Source organism: Bos indicus x Bos taurus, chromosome 16, assembly GCF_003369695.1.
Source record: "Bos indicus x Bos taurus breed Angus x Brahman F1 hybrid chromosome 16, Bos_hybrid_MaternalHap_v2.0, whole genome shotgun sequence".
NCBI lineage: Eukaryota > Metazoa > Chordata > Mammalia > Artiodactyla > Bovidae > Bos > Bos indicus x Bos taurus.
Window position 1 is genome coordinate 50,183,857 of NC_040091.1, and position 17,587 is coordinate 50,201,443.

General features: G+C 51.0%; 1 protein-coding gene across 2 annotated transcripts in view; it reads left to right on the top strand.

Moving 5' to 3' along the window:
• Positions 1-4,806: 4,806 nt before the first annotated feature.
• GNB1 (G protein subunit beta 1) overlaps positions 4,807-17,587 on the top strand; it is a 77,134-nt gene continuing 64,353 nt past the window's right edge. The window contains exon 1 of one of the 2 annotated variants that reach the window (XM_027565166.1): positions 4,807-5,046. The gene's annotated coding sequence lies outside the window, so the exon portion shown is untranslated. The remainder of the gene's footprint in view (positions 5,047-17,587) is intronic. The other variant, XM_027565165.1, reaches the window with a different exon arrangement.

Sequence of the window (17,587 nt, forward strand, 5' to 3'; positions counted from 1 at the left end):
TTGCTGTGGCCCCAGAGCCATCTGTGGGGCCAGGATTTCCAACCCCACAAGCACAGTCCCGGGTTGACTGGATGCAGCTGCTATGGGGACACCCAAGGAGGAGGGTGGACTCTCCTGTTCCGCTTCCCCAGGGAAGGCAGCGTGGGCATCTGCTGGAGCTGATGGTCTGCACTGCCCCTGGGTCTCAGCCCCCCAAAGACAGCCCCCTCTGGGAGTGGCAAGAAGGCCACTGGGGCCTTCCCTAGGGTGTCTGCTCCAGAACTTGGAAGGGGGCATGCCTCTGAGATGCAGTTGCCCAGCCAAGAGCAAGCCACCCACACCCGTGGTGCCCACCCCCAGGTGGCACTTCCCAATTCCCCACTGCCCCCCATGTTTTGGTGCCCCCCAGAGATGTCTGGTTTTTGAGCAAAGAGGGGGTGATGAGGAGGGTCGCAGGCTCAGAGGTCAGGTCACAAGAGGCAAGGAGAAGGGGCAAGTCCTGCCCTGGAAGAGGAAGGGGCTGCCTCCACTGCCCAGGAGAAGGTCCAGGGGTGCTCCAAGATCTGCTGGCAGCCAAAGGGCAGTGACCAGCCCTTCCCCAAGGCCGATGAGGTGCGGTCAGCCCACCATGTCAGCCTTCTGGGTGCACTGCCCATGACCTGGTCCATCCTATGCCCACCTTGGGCCTTAACCCTTCCCTGGGGCCTTGGCACTCATGCGGCTCACTCCCTCTCTGTCTGCTGTAGGGTCTGCTTGACTGTCCCTTCCCACCGTCCACCCCACATAAAACTGCCCCTGCTCTCCACACACCCTTCTGCAGACCCGTCCCACATTGTGCTCTCCTGGCACCCAGTGGGCGCTCCCCTTGGTGAGTTCAGCTAGAGAGGGGCGGGAGCCGCCTTCCCACCTGACCCTGTTCTGCTAGCAGCCCCCACCTCTGCAAGCCAGCAGGATCTAATTAGGCTTCTTTTGGATTACCTACATTCCACCCGCCTCCCCCTACAGCCTGTCCTTATCTTCTGTCTTTCAGAGCTGGGAGGCAGGGTCAGGCCCCAGCTTGCTTACTGGAGGACAAGACAGACCCAGTGGGAGATGCCCCTGCAGCCCTAGACCTGCAAAGCCAGGCTTGGAGCTGGGCCCCCGCCCCACCGGGGGCAGTCTGGTCGTGTGCACGGATTGTTTGAATAATTCAGATTTTAAAAGACCTACTTTCCTGTCAGACCATTTCCTGCTGGAGAGCAGATGGGGCCAGGGCATCTGAATTATGCATTTGTGCTCCCCAGGTTTTAGTGGAGCTGGGCTCTGAGCCAGACACTGGGGCCCAGCTGGCCTGGCCCTTGCCGGATACGGCTGACCGGGTGTGGCAGTAGACTCGGGACCACAGGCTAGGCTCTAAGCCACTTATCAAGAGTAGAGGGAGGGAGTGTCTCCGGGAAGTCAGGAGAAGCCTGGCCTCCTGGCTGGGCATGAGCTCTCCAAGAGGGGCCCCGGTTTATGCCCCACTGAGAAGGGCCGGGTGGGGGCCCCAAAATGCAAGAGGCCAGTGCAGCAGGAATGGAGGGTGGGCGGGGAGGGCAGGGTCCCCAGAGCATCCTGTAGACCCTTGGGGTCTCAGGGACCCTGAGAGCTGATCAAGGCCCAGGGCATGTGTTTTCAGGGCCACAGGGTCCTGCTGCCTGGGGCCTCTGAGGCCTGTGTGCTTCAGATGGAGACGAGACCGGGCAGGGAATTTGGGAATGAGGACCCTGTGGCCCTGTCTCCTCCCTGCTGCCTTCCCTTCAACTTTGCCCCTCACACCTGGTCCATAAACACATAAAAGGGCTCTAGGCCCCAGCCATAGGGCAAGTTCCAGGGAAGGCCCTGCCACACCCTGCAGACCTACAGATTATCCAGGGGCAACAGGGCTGCACCCCAAAACTTCAGACAGCTGGGGCAGTCACTGGCTTGGTGTCCTGATGCGTGGCCTTGCCCTGTGGCCTTGATGTCCCTGAGGAAGGGCCTGATCAGGCTGATGGTGGCCTGTGGGACAGGGGAGCCCTGGGTCTGCCCTCAGATGGGCATGCAGGGACCCAGGATGACAGGATGGGGGTTTTCCTGCCATCCCCACAGCAGCGCAGAGTGGGCTCCATGGAGACCACTCATCGCGCTGCCCAGTTCCTTCTGCTCTCCCTCCCTCCCATTTTTCTCGCTCTCCCCCACCTGCTCTCCCCCTCCTCCAGCCACCACCCCTTTCTCCTCCCCTTCTCCCTTCCCTGCTCCTCCTCTCTACCTTTCAGTCTCTGGACTTAGGTGGGCATAGAGCTTGGGACAGCATGAGACCCACTGGACTCTCCAGGATGTCCCTCTCTCATCCCAAGTCTGGGGCCTTGGGACCCACCTGCCAAGGCATGTGGGATCTCGGTTCACTAACCAGGGATCAGACTAGGCTCTTAGCAGTGAAAGCTCAGAGTCCCAATCACTGGGCCACCTGATAATTCTATTTACTTTTTATTTTTAATATCTATCTAGTTATTGCAGCACGCCAGATCTTCAGCTGAGGCATGTAAACTCCCAGTTCCAGTATGTGGGATCTAGTTCCCTGACCAGGGATTGAACCTGTGTCCCTGCATTGGGAGTGTGGAGTCCTAGCTATTGGACCACCAGGAAATAACTGGTTTTTTTCCTCTCCTCCTCTTGAGCAGTGGGCAGCCCTCATCCTGGACACAGTGACCACTCCATTCTGATTCTCCCTGCTCCCCTACTCCCCTCCCCATCCTCACTCTGAGTCGTGTCCCCCTCGCCTGGAACGCAGCATGTTGCCCACACCCCTTCCCCCACTCATCAACACCTCTGGAGCTCCCTCTGTGTGCCCCCCGCCCTGGTACACAGGTGGAGCAGTGGGCAAGGGAGTCCAGCTCTGTTTTCAGCAAGTGAGCAGGGCAAGAAGCAAGCAGCCTGAGCATGAACCACATGAGGTCACGGGAGCCAGAGTAGCACTGGGGGGCCGGGGCGGGCTGGGGGAGGCTCCTCTGCAGAGGGGTCTTAGGGTTATGGGGGAGCCCCTCACAGGCAGGTAGAGCTACAAGGACCAAAGGCCAGAGCATGGAATGTGGAGACTGAGTGTTTAAGGAGCAGAGAGAAGCCAGATGCTGGGCGGTGAGGAGGATGGAACAGAAGTGCAATAGGAGCTGCCAGTGGTTTGAAGCAAAGGAGCAATCCTGCTGATGTTCAGTTCTGGTTCAGCTGAGCAGGGTGGACATCTCTGCTTCGGTCAGCACCCAACCGAGGGGGCAGTGATCATGGAAGATTTGTTACCCAGAGGGGGTGGTCTGCGTGTGTACGTATACATGTATGCTTGTACATGCACATGTTCCTTAGTCCACTGTCGGGGACCAGAAGTAATGGCACTCCAGGGGCAGCAAGCACAGCCTATGCCTGCATGCAGGCTTCTAAATACCTGCTCCACCAGAAGGAAACAGGGCCCCCTGGAGAACAAGTTAGGTCAAGGCTGGGGCAGGGAGGACCTGAGACAAGCCTGGAACTTCTTGTGCCAGAAATTGAGGAAGGGCTCCCAGGAAAGTGGAGACATGTCTGTGTGCTGGTAGGATGAATCAGTGTGTGTGTGTGTTGGGGGGAAGACGGACAAGGGGCACAGCCCCAGAGTGGGTGGGAAGGCATGGGCTCCAAGCTGAGGTCCAGGTCCACCCTAGACAGTCAGGCTCACACACAAAAGGAAACAATCTGCTGCAGCTGTGAAAGAGGCTGGGGAGGGAGGGTCTACAGGGCCCCTTGAGGTTTATGGGGGCAACTGCATTGCCTGCCTGTTCTACTGTACAGGCCAGGGGGAGGAGAGGGCAGCACAGGGAGGGCTGCGGGCAGGGAGCTGATGTGGTTGCAAGGAGGTGATTAGGGTGGGGACCCCAAGCTCTTGCAGTGAAGGACGAGGGTGTCAGGAGTTGTTGGAACTGGGGAGGCAGAGGTCAGATGGAAAGGTGGAAGCCGGTGGGCTAAGGGCCCCAATCATAAACGTCCAGGAGGGGTCTGAGGACACCGGAGACTGCTGGCTGCTCACAGCTGACCTCCTTCCCCCTCCTCCACCAGGGGGTCTTTGATTCTCAGCTCCCTGGCAAACTCGGTCGCCGCATTTGCAGGGGTAGACTATTTGTCCCTACTGACAGTCGTTCTCGTTCTCGTGGTCACACCTCCATGCTCAGGTGGCCATTCCAGACAGAACCTTGACTACAGAAGCCGCACTGCCTGCACCTGCCCAGCTCACTGGAGCCCCACTGGCACCTCTGAGGACAGCCCTGACCCTGGGCTGTAGGGGCTCCACTCCGCAGGCAGACTGAAGCCAGGCGTCTCTGAGGCCGACACAGCGTGGGTGTGGGTCAGCATGGGCTGGGGGTATGTATACTCGTGTGTGTGCCGGGTGCACAATGCAGATGTGGAGCGCCCGGGGCTTTACGTGCGCGTGTACGGGGAGCGGAGTTCAGATGCTGAGCGCCGGGTGCGGTGGCAGGTTCCCGCCCTGCGTCCTTTATCTTAGTCCACCTGGCTGGGAGCCTAGCGAGTCGGCAGCCGGCAGACCACCCTACGCAGTGCCCCACGCTCCGGCCCCTGGGGAGCGGAGCCTGGCAGGGGGAGAGGCGGGTCTGACTTGGAGGCTACCAGGGAGGGTCTGAGAGGGTAGGGCGCTGCCCCTTTAAGCGGCTCGCGCACGCGCGCGGGGGGCTGGCGCTGGGACGAAGCGCGCGCGCCCCCCCGCGCGCGCCGGGGACTCTGCCGAGCGGGGCGTGCGCGCGCGGCGTGCGCGGTGACGCGACCGTGGGGTTTCCCGAGGCTGCGGGCAGGGGCCGCCGCGCCCATCCCGATGGCTGGAGGCGTCTGAGGGGCGGACGGAGGCGGCGGCGGCGGGAGCGGGAGCGGGAGCGGGCGCGGGAGTGGAGCAGCCGCCGCGGGACCGACCGGACCGAGCTTCGCCGGCGCACCTGCCCGCAGCGCCCGCGGAGCGGCCGGAGCGCGACCACCTCCCGTAGCGGCGGCCGAGGCGGCGGGGAGCGGGCGCAGCAGGCGGGACGCGGCGTCGAGGTGAGCGCGACGGCCCCAGCCCCAAAAGCGACCCCCGTCCCAGACCCCTAGCCCTGGCCGTCTCCCCCACCATTGGCCCTCCCTATCGCCCCCCCCCCGGTCGCCCGCTCGCCAGGGCCGCCCCGCCCCCACCCTCCCCGCCCCCACCCGGCTGCCTGGCCGAGTCTTCCTGCCCCGCCCGGGTGGGGTCCTCGGGGCGGGGGCGGCTGGGACCCCGCGGGCTTCGGCGGGCCCTGGGGCCGAGGTCCTGGGCTTCGGGCCGGGAGTTGGGGCGCCGGGGTCTAGAGTCCAGGTCCGGGCCTCTGGTCTGGGGTCCCGGGTGCAGGCCTGCGGTCCGGGTCCTGGGGTCCGCGGTGGGGGCGGGGCCGGAGACTCCGTGGTTTGGGGGTCTGGGGCCGGCGCCCCTCGGCCGGCTCCTGGGAGGTGGCTCGGAGGAGGGGTACCGAATGGTCCGAGAACAAAGGCGGCGGCGGCCCTGTCCCGCGCTGGGCGGTGGGCGCCATCCTTGGCCACGGGAGGACGGGCTGCGAGAAAAGCGGCCTTTCGGAGGCTGGAGGAGAGGCCGGCGTCGCCGCGGCGGAGAAATGAGGAAGCGGCGCCTAGGGCGCGCGGGGCGGACAAAGCGCCCAGCGAACGCGGGTCCTGGCCCCACGGTCGCCGCCGGCCCGAATGGGGCCCCCCGAAACCCCGGTGCCGGCGCGCAGCCTGCGGGCGGCGTCCGGGCCCCCGCGCCCCGCGCCGAATGAATGGCCCTCGGCGGCCCGGCAAGATGGCGCGTCCGCCGCGCGGCCTTTGTCAGCCGCCGCCCGCGCCTCGGGGCTCTGGGGGCGCCGCCCGGGGGCGCCGCCCGGGGACCCCCACGGTCCCAGAGGGGTGGGGAGCGCTGAAGATTCCACCCGGGGGTCGCTGAGCCATCGGACTTTGAAAACCCTGTCTTTTTCCTTGCGAGTTGCTGTTTGACTCCAATGGTGTCCACACGTTTCTAGTGTCCTTTAAATTGCCGAGTTAGCATACCTGAGTAGCGGGAGCTTTCTGTGCTTAGTGTCTTTTTCATGGACCCTTTTGAGTTAGGATTGGGAGACTCACAGCCTGAAGGAAAACAGCAATGTATTTATGTGGGGAAACAGGGGTGTTTATTTGGGCAAAGGAAGTTGGTGGACATTTACAGTTAGAGAGTACATTACTGAGTTTATGCATACACGATGTATATATTTTCATATGTAGTTTTGGTTTAGGTTAGAGGCCTTTTTTTTTTTTTTTGTATTTCCATGTTGCTACGTGTTTAACAGTGATCTCAAGTAATATTTAATGATTAAGCGGTTGCCTATGAGATTATTAGGAAAAATATATAGCTATTTTTCATGATAAGCAAATAAATGGAAGTATTAGCTTTATGAGAAGTTCCTTCAACCCCAGACTCTAGATAAGGTCTGAAGACCATTGTTATCCGTAAGATTTCTACCTGAGTTCTCGTTTTCTAATTTGAGGCTGTAGTCTTTTTTGGTTTGGAGTGGGTTCTTATTTCAAAGGAAGGTTTCAGTTTGAGTCCTATTAAGATAGATAGGGCCTGTTCTGGATTTCTTCCGGAAGGTACACATTGCAAACAGAAAGCGAACAGGCAGTTCCTTTTTTGCTTCCTTACTAATACGGGTGTGTGGCTGGGGACAGGGCTGCTTGCCACCAACATGGAAACAGGTCTGAGAACCTCCAGACTGCAGACGGGAGCTTTTGGCCGGATTGAACTTTGTGACAGAGCTGTCAGAAATGGAGTGCAACTGGAAGGGTCAGAGGCCGCCCTGGCTGGATCCTGTTGGGGAAGATTTCCAGCTGCTGTGAGGCTGTCCAGCAGACTGCAGGGCCTTTCTCCTCCCGGGACTCACTCCCTCTGTCACACCAAGCCTCTGGTTTCACAGGCATTGTGATTGCTGCAAGTTTTTCTTTAGAAGGTGTGAATTGAGGAAAGCAGAGTTTTATGGTTGTGCCTGCAGCTCATTCCCAATTCTCCTGCTTGGGGGCGCGTGTTAGGCCTGCCTCTCTTCTGCAGAAATGGAGCAAGAGTATGCTAACAGAGAATATCGTTCAACTCTGCAGTTTTGCTTCAGAACTGACACTTTCTTAAATGAAAACACCCACCAGGTAGGAACCATTCTGCTTGTTTGTTACCTGAGTTTACGACAGAGCTATATTTATATTATCTTGCAAGTACTAAGAGGAATGTCCTCTTTAGTGAGACCTTAATAAGGATTTCTCTTTGTTTGATGTCTTGAGTTACTTCTGTTTTGGGAGGAGTTCAAGAAAATTTCCTCAGATTTCATTTTAATCTCAGAAGAGATTTGAAAGATTGTCAAGTCTTTTTCATCCTTAGCGACTTCGATTTCAAAGCTTGGATCACCTAGGTCTTACATTGATCACATGAGAAGTGCACTGATTCTATGAGGAGTTCATTTATTTCTCAAAGTTTTGTTCCGTTACCTTTTATTTTACTAAAATTTTCTCTTTTATCCTTTAGCTTGATTGGTAAAGTTGTATTTCTAAAAATACCTTGAGAGGGGTCTTTATGTAGATTTGCCTACCATTGGTTGTCTTTTTAGCGAGCACCTTGATGAATAATGTTGACATGCAGTATTGGCATTTATTGTAGTGTCTTCATTAGATTGCTTTTTTCTATGCCCAAAAGATTTGGCTCATGTTGGTTTCTAAATGGGATTAAGTTCTTACTGTCTACAGACTTTGGCTTTTAGCATTAGTGGATTGGAAATGGATATCCTCAATTTTATTATCTGGGCTTGACCATATGGCATGCCATATTATTTAAAAAGCCTTATTTAGCATGAGTCTAATAAAGCATTGAACAGACAGATTTTAGCATTTTTTAGGCTCCCTGGTGGCTCCGTCAGTAGAGTCTGCCTGCAGTGTGGGAGACCTGGGTTCATTCCCTGGGTCAGGAAGATCCCCTGGAGAAGGAGATGGCAACCCATTCCAGTATTCTTGCCTGGAGAATTCCATGGACAGAGGAGCCTGGTGGACTACAGTTCATGGGGTCACAAAGAGTCAGACTCTGAATTTTTTAATGTTGGTGTAAATTCTGATCTCAGGTTTGCATTTGTAGATAAGAGTGGTTTGAGAATTTATGAAGCAGGCAGTTCAGTTGAGTGAGTGGTGTAGTAAACATAGAATGAGGAGGTAAAAAGAAATTGAAATTGAAACTGATATCAGAGAAGTAATTTACAAAACTGATTGTGTAACATTACTGGGGGGAAGACACGGTCCAAATAGGTCCAAATATACATGGAGAGAATGGCTGTGTATTGAGTAATGCAATAGCACATTTGACTGTTCCGGGAAAAGAATGGAGTCCCACTTCTTTTAGAGCTGTGGGTTTTGTTTCCAGACTTAAACTCTCATTTAAGAAATACAGGCAATTCTATAGACACTTGAATTGGTCAGTGGATTAGAGGAATGCTAATAGCATTTAAAACCTTTTAGCCCACTTGTTCTTGTGGCAGTGCCTGTCCTTAGGTGCCGCGGTTATCGATGGAAATTACTGCTCACTTCCAATGATAGAAAAGCTTCCCGTTTTATAGAGCAATGTTGCTTTTCTTTTCTTTCATTTAGAAACTTGAGGATTCTCTTGTTTAACTAAGTAAACATTCTGGGGAAAAAACCATTTCTAAAAACTGATTAAAAAGACCAAGTCAAGATTATCTAAAATAATAATTCGAAGAGATTATCTAGTTGAATCCATATTGCCATTGATAAAAGTTTACAATTTAATAATCAGTTGCCGCAGGATCCCCCTTTGTTTTTTGGCCACCTTGTGGCTTGCAGGATCTTAGTTCCCTGACTAGGGATTGAACCCCGGGCCCAGGAGTCCCAACCACTGAACTGCCAGGGAATTCCTGCTCCAAGCTTAATACTGTATTTTATCAAGGGGGCAAAGCTATTCTTTAACCTGTCTGGACTAGAATACTAAGGGATTTGGTTGAATATATTCTTGTTTACTTGTGGGTTGTTGTGTCTATGCGTGTCTGTATGTCCTCTGACTCAGTCCTGTGGCAACTGTAAAATATATTCCCGATGCAGATTACAGATTCTCTTGACTACCTGTCCAAGTGTTGTAGTTGGTAAAGCTTTAAAAAATTCTGGGGCCTTCCCTGGCCCCAGACTAAAACTCCATGTTCCCAGTGCAGGGCCATCTCTGGTCAGGGACCTAGATTCCATTTGCTACAACTAACAGTTCACATGCTGCAAAATCAGATGCTGCCTGCCGCAACTAACAGCTGGCACAGCCAAATAAATATTTTAAAAATTCGGAACACTTCTAACTAGACAAGAGAGTATTAAAGTTTCTACAATAGTTTTCCCAGAAAAATTGTTATAGGAACTTTAAGATAATTCCTGAATTTCAGGGACAGAAAGAAATGCACTCATTTCTCAAGAGACTGTCTGAGTTAGAAGTCGGTTCTGTAACTTGCTCCTTTGGATTTGATTTTGACTTCCATGTATCTGTTTCCTGGTGTGTAAAGCAGGCACACGAGCCCCTCCTTTCTGGAGTGGTTGTAAGGGGTGCAGTGCAGCACTTGGAGCATTGCTTGACTGGCAGTTCTCTGTGCTGGGAGCACCATTTCTGTTGTTGTTGACCTTGCTTTGTAACAGTTTTTTTTTTTTTGGCCACGAGGCTCAGCAGGTGGGATATTAATTTCCTGACCCCCGCCTCTTGGAGTCTTAACCATGGGACTGCCAGGGAAGTCCCATATTGACCATATTTCTTTGTACTGTACAGCACAATACTCTGTATTATGCTCCTGCAGCTTGTTTATTACATAACTTCTGTGGACCTCTTAATCCCCTTCACTTATTTTGCCCCCTGCCCCTTTTTGGCTACCACTGTTGTCTGTGCATCACATGAATAGCTTTGTGTCTAGTTTCGTTTTGTTCAAAAGGCTTTCTTTTACCTTTAAAGGGTAATTTTGATCCTATAATTTATTTTGAAATTGGTAAAACGATTGTTTATTTTTTAAGGATCTCACTCCCCCACTCCATTTATGATGCCAAAGTATTTGAGAGTTCACAAAACAGTTTTTGGCATCCCTTAATTTGTCAACTAGTGGCAATGAAATATTTTTCACATGTTCTCAAAAGTACCATAACTTGAAATTTGTGTCTCATTCAGCGCCTTCACTGCTCCTTGCTGCTGCTGCTACTAAGTCGCTTCAGTCGTGTCCGACTCTGTGCGACCCCATAGACAGCAGCCCATTAGGTTCCGATGTCCCTGGGATTCTCCAGGCAAGAACACTGGAGTGGGTTGCCATTTCCTTCTCCAGTGCATGAAAGTGAAAAGTGAAAGTGAAGTTGCTCAGTCGTGTCCGACTCCTAGGGACCCCATGGACTGCAGCCTACCAGGCTCCTCCGTCCATGGGATTTGCCAGGCAAGAGTACTGGGGTGGGGTGCCATCACTGCTCCTTATTGAGTGTAAATTGTTGTAGAATGGGCGTGGCTCAGGGCCTTGTTACAAAGTGAAAAACAGATGCATCACGGGCACCTAACGTACTTTAGAGTTCAGCAATGGCTTTCTAGGGAGAATGTTTCTTTTGGGGAGAGTCTTAGGTTTCTTGATTTATTACATATATGCAGCCCTGTGTTATATATTTGCTCGGTTTTATCTAATAGTCTCACCAAAGCATTCTACTGGTAGTCTCCCCCAAATGGATTCAGGAACACTAGAGAGTTGTGCGCTTCATGACTGCAGACTTGAAGCTCCCTGTGTCTTGCACTAGAGTCAGCGTGAGCATAAGGTGCTGTCCAGGCCCCGCATCTCTGGTTTCAGGGTTAGGGCTTCTGAACACCTACGTGCAAGGGACTGCAGAGTGGGAGTGGGGAGCACCCCATGTGACCTGCAGGAGGCTTCCCCAAGGGCTCGTTTCTTCTTGTCCTCTTCTTTCTTGTTTGAGTTTGTAGTCAGCCAGGGCGGCCTTGATGGCCTCTCTGGCCAATGTGGAGTAGTGCAGTTTCACAGGGAGAAGGCAGAGTTCCTTGGCGGTATCTGTGTTCTTCATGGTCGAGGCGTCCTCCACCATCTTCCCCTTCACCCATTCAGGGGCTGACCAGCTGCTGGGAGTGGCAGAACCACAGCCAAATATTTTAAAACTGGTGTTCACCATCTTTCTCTTTTCACCCACTTTAATCTGTATTTTCATTTCATCACTACACGCTGGAGCCCCCACCTATCCAGTTCCAACATTTGTAGATGCCTTGCCAGGGGACCCCAGGTTTCAGGGATTTTCATAAGAATCAACTGCAGTCTCGTGTGAATGCCAAGCCATAGCTGACAGCTCCCAGGGGGCAGGCAGGTAGGCGAGGGGCTGGAGCAGCAGCAGGGCTGCCACCATCTTGCAGGTTTGCTGGAAAATGTTGAGACTGGAAGGATTTTCCAGTTGGAGCCTGCCTGGTGCGTGAAGAGGAAGGAAAGAGTGTTCAAGGCTGAGGAGATGGACCGTGTTTTTCATGCAACCAGTTGGTCTCCTTCACTCACTGCTTCCAGCACCTAGAACCATGTAGTGCAAGATATTGTTTAATCACTAAATTGTGTCTGGCTCTTTGGACCCCAAGAGCCTGTCAGGCTCTTCTGTCCATGGGATTTTCGAGGCAAGAATACTGGAGTAGGTTGTCATTTCCTTCTTTAGGGGATCTTTCCAACACAGGGATCGAACCCGCATCTCTTGCATCTCGTACACTGGCAGACATGTTCTTTACCACTGCGTCACCTGGGAAGCCCTGTATTGCAAGATATGAAGTGAAGTGAAAGTTGGTGAGTCGTGTCCGACTCTTTGTGACCCCGTGGACTGTAGAGTCCATGGAATTCTCCAGGCCAGAATACTGGAGTGGGTAGCCTTTCCCTTCTCCAGGGGATCTTCCCAACCCAGGGATCGAACCCTGGTCTCCCGTATTGCAGGCAGATTCTTTACCAGCTGAGCCACAAGGGAAGCCCTTATTGCAGGATAGGTGCTCAGTAAAATTACGGAATGAAAACACATCCATACATGACTGCTGGAAAAATCATAGCTTTGGCTATATGGACCTTTGTAGACAAAGTGATGGCTCTGCTTTTGAATATGCTGTCTAGATTTGTCATTACTTTTCTTCCAAGGAGCAAGCGTCCTTTAATTTCATGGCTGCAGTCACTGTCCACAGTGATTTTGGAGCGCAAGAAAATAGTCTGTCAGTTTCCATTTTTTCTCCGTCTACTTGCCGTGAAGTGATGGGACTGGATGCCATGATCTTCAATTTTTTAATGTTGAGCTTTAAGTCAGCTTTTTCACTCTCCTCTTTCACTTTCATCAGGAGGGTTTTTAGTTCCTCTTCGATTTATACTGTAAGGGTGGTGTCATCTGCATACCTGAGGTTATTGATATTTCTCCCAGCTATCTTGAGATTCCAGCTTGTGCTTCATCTAGCCCGGCATTTCACATGATGTACTATGCATATAGGTTAAATAAGCAGGGTGACAATTCAGTCTTGACCTACTCATTTCCCAGTTTTAAACCAGTCCGTTGTTACATGTCTGGTTTTAACTGTTGCTTCTTGACCTGCATACAGGTTTCATAGCAGGTAGGTAAGGTGATCTGATATTCCCATCTCTTGAAGAATGTTCCACAGTTCATTGTGATCTATGGTCAAAGGCTTTAATGTAGTCAGTGAAGCATAAGTAGATGTTTTTCTGGAATTTTCTAGCTTTTTCTGTGATCCAGCGGATGTTGGCAATTTGATCTCTGGTTCCTCTGCCTTTTCTAAATATAGCTTGTACATCTGGAAGTTCTTGGTGGTTATTGTAGTCATAATATTCTTCACCGCTGTGAACTTGTGGTTAAAAAAAATCCAATTTAATGTCTTTGACGAAGCAATAAAAATCAATTTTATTAAACTGCAACCTGAGTACTCATCTTTTTACTGGTCTGTGTGACCGAATGGGAAGTCAGCATAAAGCGCTGATCCTTACGTAGCATCCTAACGTATGAGAGTCTGCACAGCAGCTATGCCATCACTTGAGTTGAAAGAACAGCCGACAGAAAATGATGACTGTTCAGACAGGGGAACTTGGCAGATGTTTTCTTAAAAACGAATGAAGTGAACCAGATACTTCAAGGAAAATAACTGACATTGTTGGCAGTGATAAAATTTGAGCTTTCAGATGGAAATTTGAATTTTGGAAAACTTGATTCTCCTACCATGAGCTTGACAGCTTCCTGGTACTTTTCTTTCAAGATAGGTGGAGATGTTAAGGGAATGTTTCTTTTTTAATGTTATATAATAGGATGTGTCAACGTTGGGAAGATCTGCTTAACTCAGGGAGGTGATGCTTTCCAATGGCCTGTGTTCGATGCTGGGAACTCAGGGATAAGTAAAAGATCCGTTCAAAGCATCAGAGTGGAGTGAGGCCCCTGGTGTTTGATGTAACAGTGTGAACAGTTAACTGACAGGGTTTCAGGTTCCGCATCAGAACTTTAAGAAACTTAGCACTTGGCAAGTTTTGATGTAGTATCAAAGAAGACTGTCGACATTTATTTGAAAAGGCTGTTAAATCACTCCCTTTTTCTACCATGTATTTGTGTGAGAAAGTTCCTCATCTCCTTCAACTAGACAAAGTGCGGCACCAGATTGACCCGCTCCCTCCCCCGACCCCCTGCTCCCCCCAGGCAGACACTTAACAGCTCTGCTGATATGTACAATGTTGCTACTCTTCTCTCCAAGTTATTTTTCTGGTTATATTTTGTAAAAATATTGTTTATGGTAACAGGCAGTATGCTTATTGAATGTTTTTAGAAAGTCTCTGCTTTAGTTTCTAATACAGTAAATACCTGTTGATATAACCTATGTAAACAAGAGCCCCTGGGGTCCTCAGTAATGAAGAACGTATGGGAGCCTGAGCCTCGGCCTCCGAGCAGCATGATGGGAGAGGAGTGCAGTGCTTACCCTGCAGGACCACTTGAGGGCCTTGGCCAGGCACCTCACTGCGGGGACCAGTGCGGCCCTTCTCTGCAGACAGGCACCCTGCCTGATGTGTCCTTACAGGTGTAGGGTCGTGCCCTTTCCCGGGGAGAAGAACCACCTGGAGATTCTCTAAAGGTTGAAGGCCCACAGGTGCAGCTTGGGTGTAGCAGGATGGGCAGAGGAAAAGCTGCTCAGAGGAGTGGAAAGAGTTGGAAGAACATCATAGCAGTGTCAGCTCCTGTGAGCATCTCCGAGAAGCGGGGAGGGAAGTATCAGAGAAGCAGGTTTGGCTGGGAATGAGAAATCGTCTGGGGTTCAGTGATCAGGACTTCCCAGGGCCAATGAGTGGCAGTGGGGTAGGGGGAGGCTCTGAAGGAAGGGGAATTTTACTTATTTTTTCTCTTTTGACCGTGCTGTGTGTCATGTGGGATCTTTGTTCTCTGACCGTGGATTGAACCCTGCCTTCTGCAGTGGAAGTGCAATCTTAACCACTGGACCACGAGGGAAGTATCTGTTTGATGGCAATGGTGAGCAGGAAAAGGAAAGGTGCTGAAAAAAAAATTAGGGCAGCGCTTCAGAGATGGCTGGGATTTCATTTTAAAAGGTGGTAGAGGGACTCCTCTCGGAGAAGGCAGTGGCACCCCAGTCCAGTAACTGTTGCCTGGAAAATCCCATGGACGGAGGAGCCTGGTAGGCTGCAGTCCATGGGGTCCCTAAGAGTCAGACAGGACTGGGCGGCTTCACTTCCACTTTTCACTTTCATGCATTGGAGAAGGAAATGGCAACCCACTCCAGTGTTCTTGCCTGGAGAATCCCAGGGTCGGGGGAGCCTGGTGGGTTGCCGTCTATGGGGTCACACAGAGTCGGACATGACTGAAGCGACTTAGCAGCAGCAGCAGCAGCAGCAGCAGCAGCGGGACTTCTCTGGAGGTCCAGTGGCTAAGACTGTGTGGTCCCATAGCAGGGGCCCTGGGTACAATCTCTGGTCGTGGAATTAGATCCTGCATGCCACAACCAAGACCCGGTGCAGCCAAATAAGTATTTTTATAAAAAAGAAAAGCTTGGTGGAAACATTTGAGGTCGAGTGCAGGAGGAGGTTGGGGATGAGCCAGGCAGATATCTGGACAAAGGGAGAAGCCCTGAGACAGGACTGAGCTACGAACTGAAATGAAGGCTTGGGAAATGGAAGTTACTCTTCGTCTGCCATAGATGTTCCTATATATAAAATGTGTTGGAAGAGGTGGTTGAAGATAACCCTGTTGAAATAGAGTTCTTCAAACCATGGCCCTTCCGTCCTCCACCTGCAGTTCCCTTGGCAGTAGATGAACTTGAATTTTGCAGATGACCAGTGCTGTTAGCTCATGCTTGTTAGGCACCTACTTTGTTAGCTAGATGCCATGCTAAGAGCTTGATGATATTACACTCTGATCCACTCATCAGTTCTGAGCCTGGTCCTGTGAGTAGACCCATTTCACAGATGGCTAAACCTGTTGAGGAAATTAGGTAATTGGCCAGAGTCACAGCTAGGAATTTGCTGAACCCATATCTGAGTGTCAGTTACTTGCCTCCAGAGCTCTTACCTGTTACACCGTGGACCATCTAGCGTGCATGTCTCTCTAGTCTCCCACCTCTTGGGACTTCTGTGTCTGCCTCTGCCTCCTTCATAGATTTATTAAAGGGAAGGTTCTTCCACTTGAGGACGTGCTCACCTACACTTTTATCTTTAGTTTCTTCTTCAGAGACTCTTTTCTGTTCTGCCTTCAAATGTGACTAATAAGTCTTACATAACTCAATCTCCCAGTTAATCTTGGTGTCTTTTTCAGCCACTATTCTCCTTTTTTTCCCTCTATTTAAAATTAAGCAAAAAAATAAAATAAAATTAAGCTCCTGGACAGGCAGTCTGTCTCCACCACCTCGGTTCCTCCATCCCTCTGTCCTCCTCCTCTGAGGGCCTGTTCCTGTTCCCCCTAAGCCACCACTCTTGTTATTTTTATAAAAATGTCCTTTCAGCAAGTCCATTTTATTGTCTCCAGTTTTTATCTTTAAATTTTGTATTTTAATAATAAAAGTGTTTAATTGTTTATTATACAAAATTAGGATTATAAAAATGAGGGGAAAATCAATCATTGACCTATCTAGAAATAACCTTGTAATAGTGTATTTCCCTTTAGTCTTTTGTATTGTTCGTGCACATGTGTTCAGAGATTCCTCCCCAGATTGGAGGTCACACCGTATACTTAGATTGTTAAATTGTGCTCTGTCTGTTTTGTTAACATATTATGTGTATTTCTGAAGGTCATCTTTGAAAACATGACTATTAACTGCACAACTGTTGATGGTGTTGCTTACTTCCTGGCTTCCCTGTACTCATGAACTGGACATCCTGGCTCTGCAGTCTGAGCTTTGAGGCCATAAGCAGGTTATTTAACTCCTCTCCCAGTTTCCCCATCGCCAGGATAGTGGTGAGGATGGATTGAGATGGTGCAAATGGAACGCTTACCCCGTGCCTGGTGTGGTGCAAGCACTGGCATGTCCGCTTCCTTTAACACCCCTGCCCGTGACCTCTGCCTGTTTCGCCTTCCTTTCTTCACACACTTCTCCAAGCTGACCTGTTCTTTATTTCTGTCTTTGTGGATGCTGTCTCACTTAAGGTTTTCAGGGGTTCTTCTGTTTGGCTCTGAAGTGTTAGTTTCCTGGGGCTGCAGTAACATTACCACAGACTGAGGGGCTAAACCAGCAGAAATGTGTTCTCTCAGGGTTTAAAAGGCTGGAAGTCTGAAATCCAGGTGTTGGCAGGACAGCTCCCTTGGATGCCTCTTTCTGGCTTTGGGTGGTTGTTGGCGATCCAGTTTCTGCCTCTTTCACATGGCCTTCTCTCTCAATCTGTCTCTGCTCTTGTAAGAACACCAGTCATTGGATGAGGGACTAATCCAATGTGACCTCATTGTGAGTTAAAACTAATTATACCTGCAAAGACCTTTTTTTCCAAATAAGTCACTTCCCTACGTTTCAGGTGGACAAGAATATTTGAGGGCCTCTCTTCTACCCGCTTCAGTTATCTGGAGCTTCTTCCCAGGCCTGTTCCCCTCGCCTTGCTGGTTCCCAGTGGTCCACGTCTTTCCCTACCTTTCATGGCTGAGCTTATAAAGAAAATTTTAGTTGCAGATTGAAGAAACCAACTTAGTAGGTTTAGGTAGAAAACTTAGGTAGAACTTAGGTAGAAAAGATAAATGTCTTTATCAGGATTCTGGGTGTCTCATGGAACCAAAGTTCAGGAACAGAGCTGGGCTTTTCAGTCCAGGCCGGTCTCAGAGGATAGAGACCCTGGAGAGTCCCTGCCCAACTCTCTTCCATTCTCCGTGTGCGCCACGCCGCCTGCACAGTGAGGAAGCAGCCCTGAAATGGGCATGTTCTGCCCATCACACTCTTCTCTTGGTTCCTGGTTCTCCTCCTGCCATCGTTTTGTCCTTCTTGGTTGCCTTCCAAGGTTCCTCTCTGGCCAGTGACCAGTGTGGTCTGCATACCCTCAGTGGTCTGGTCTTTCTCCATCCT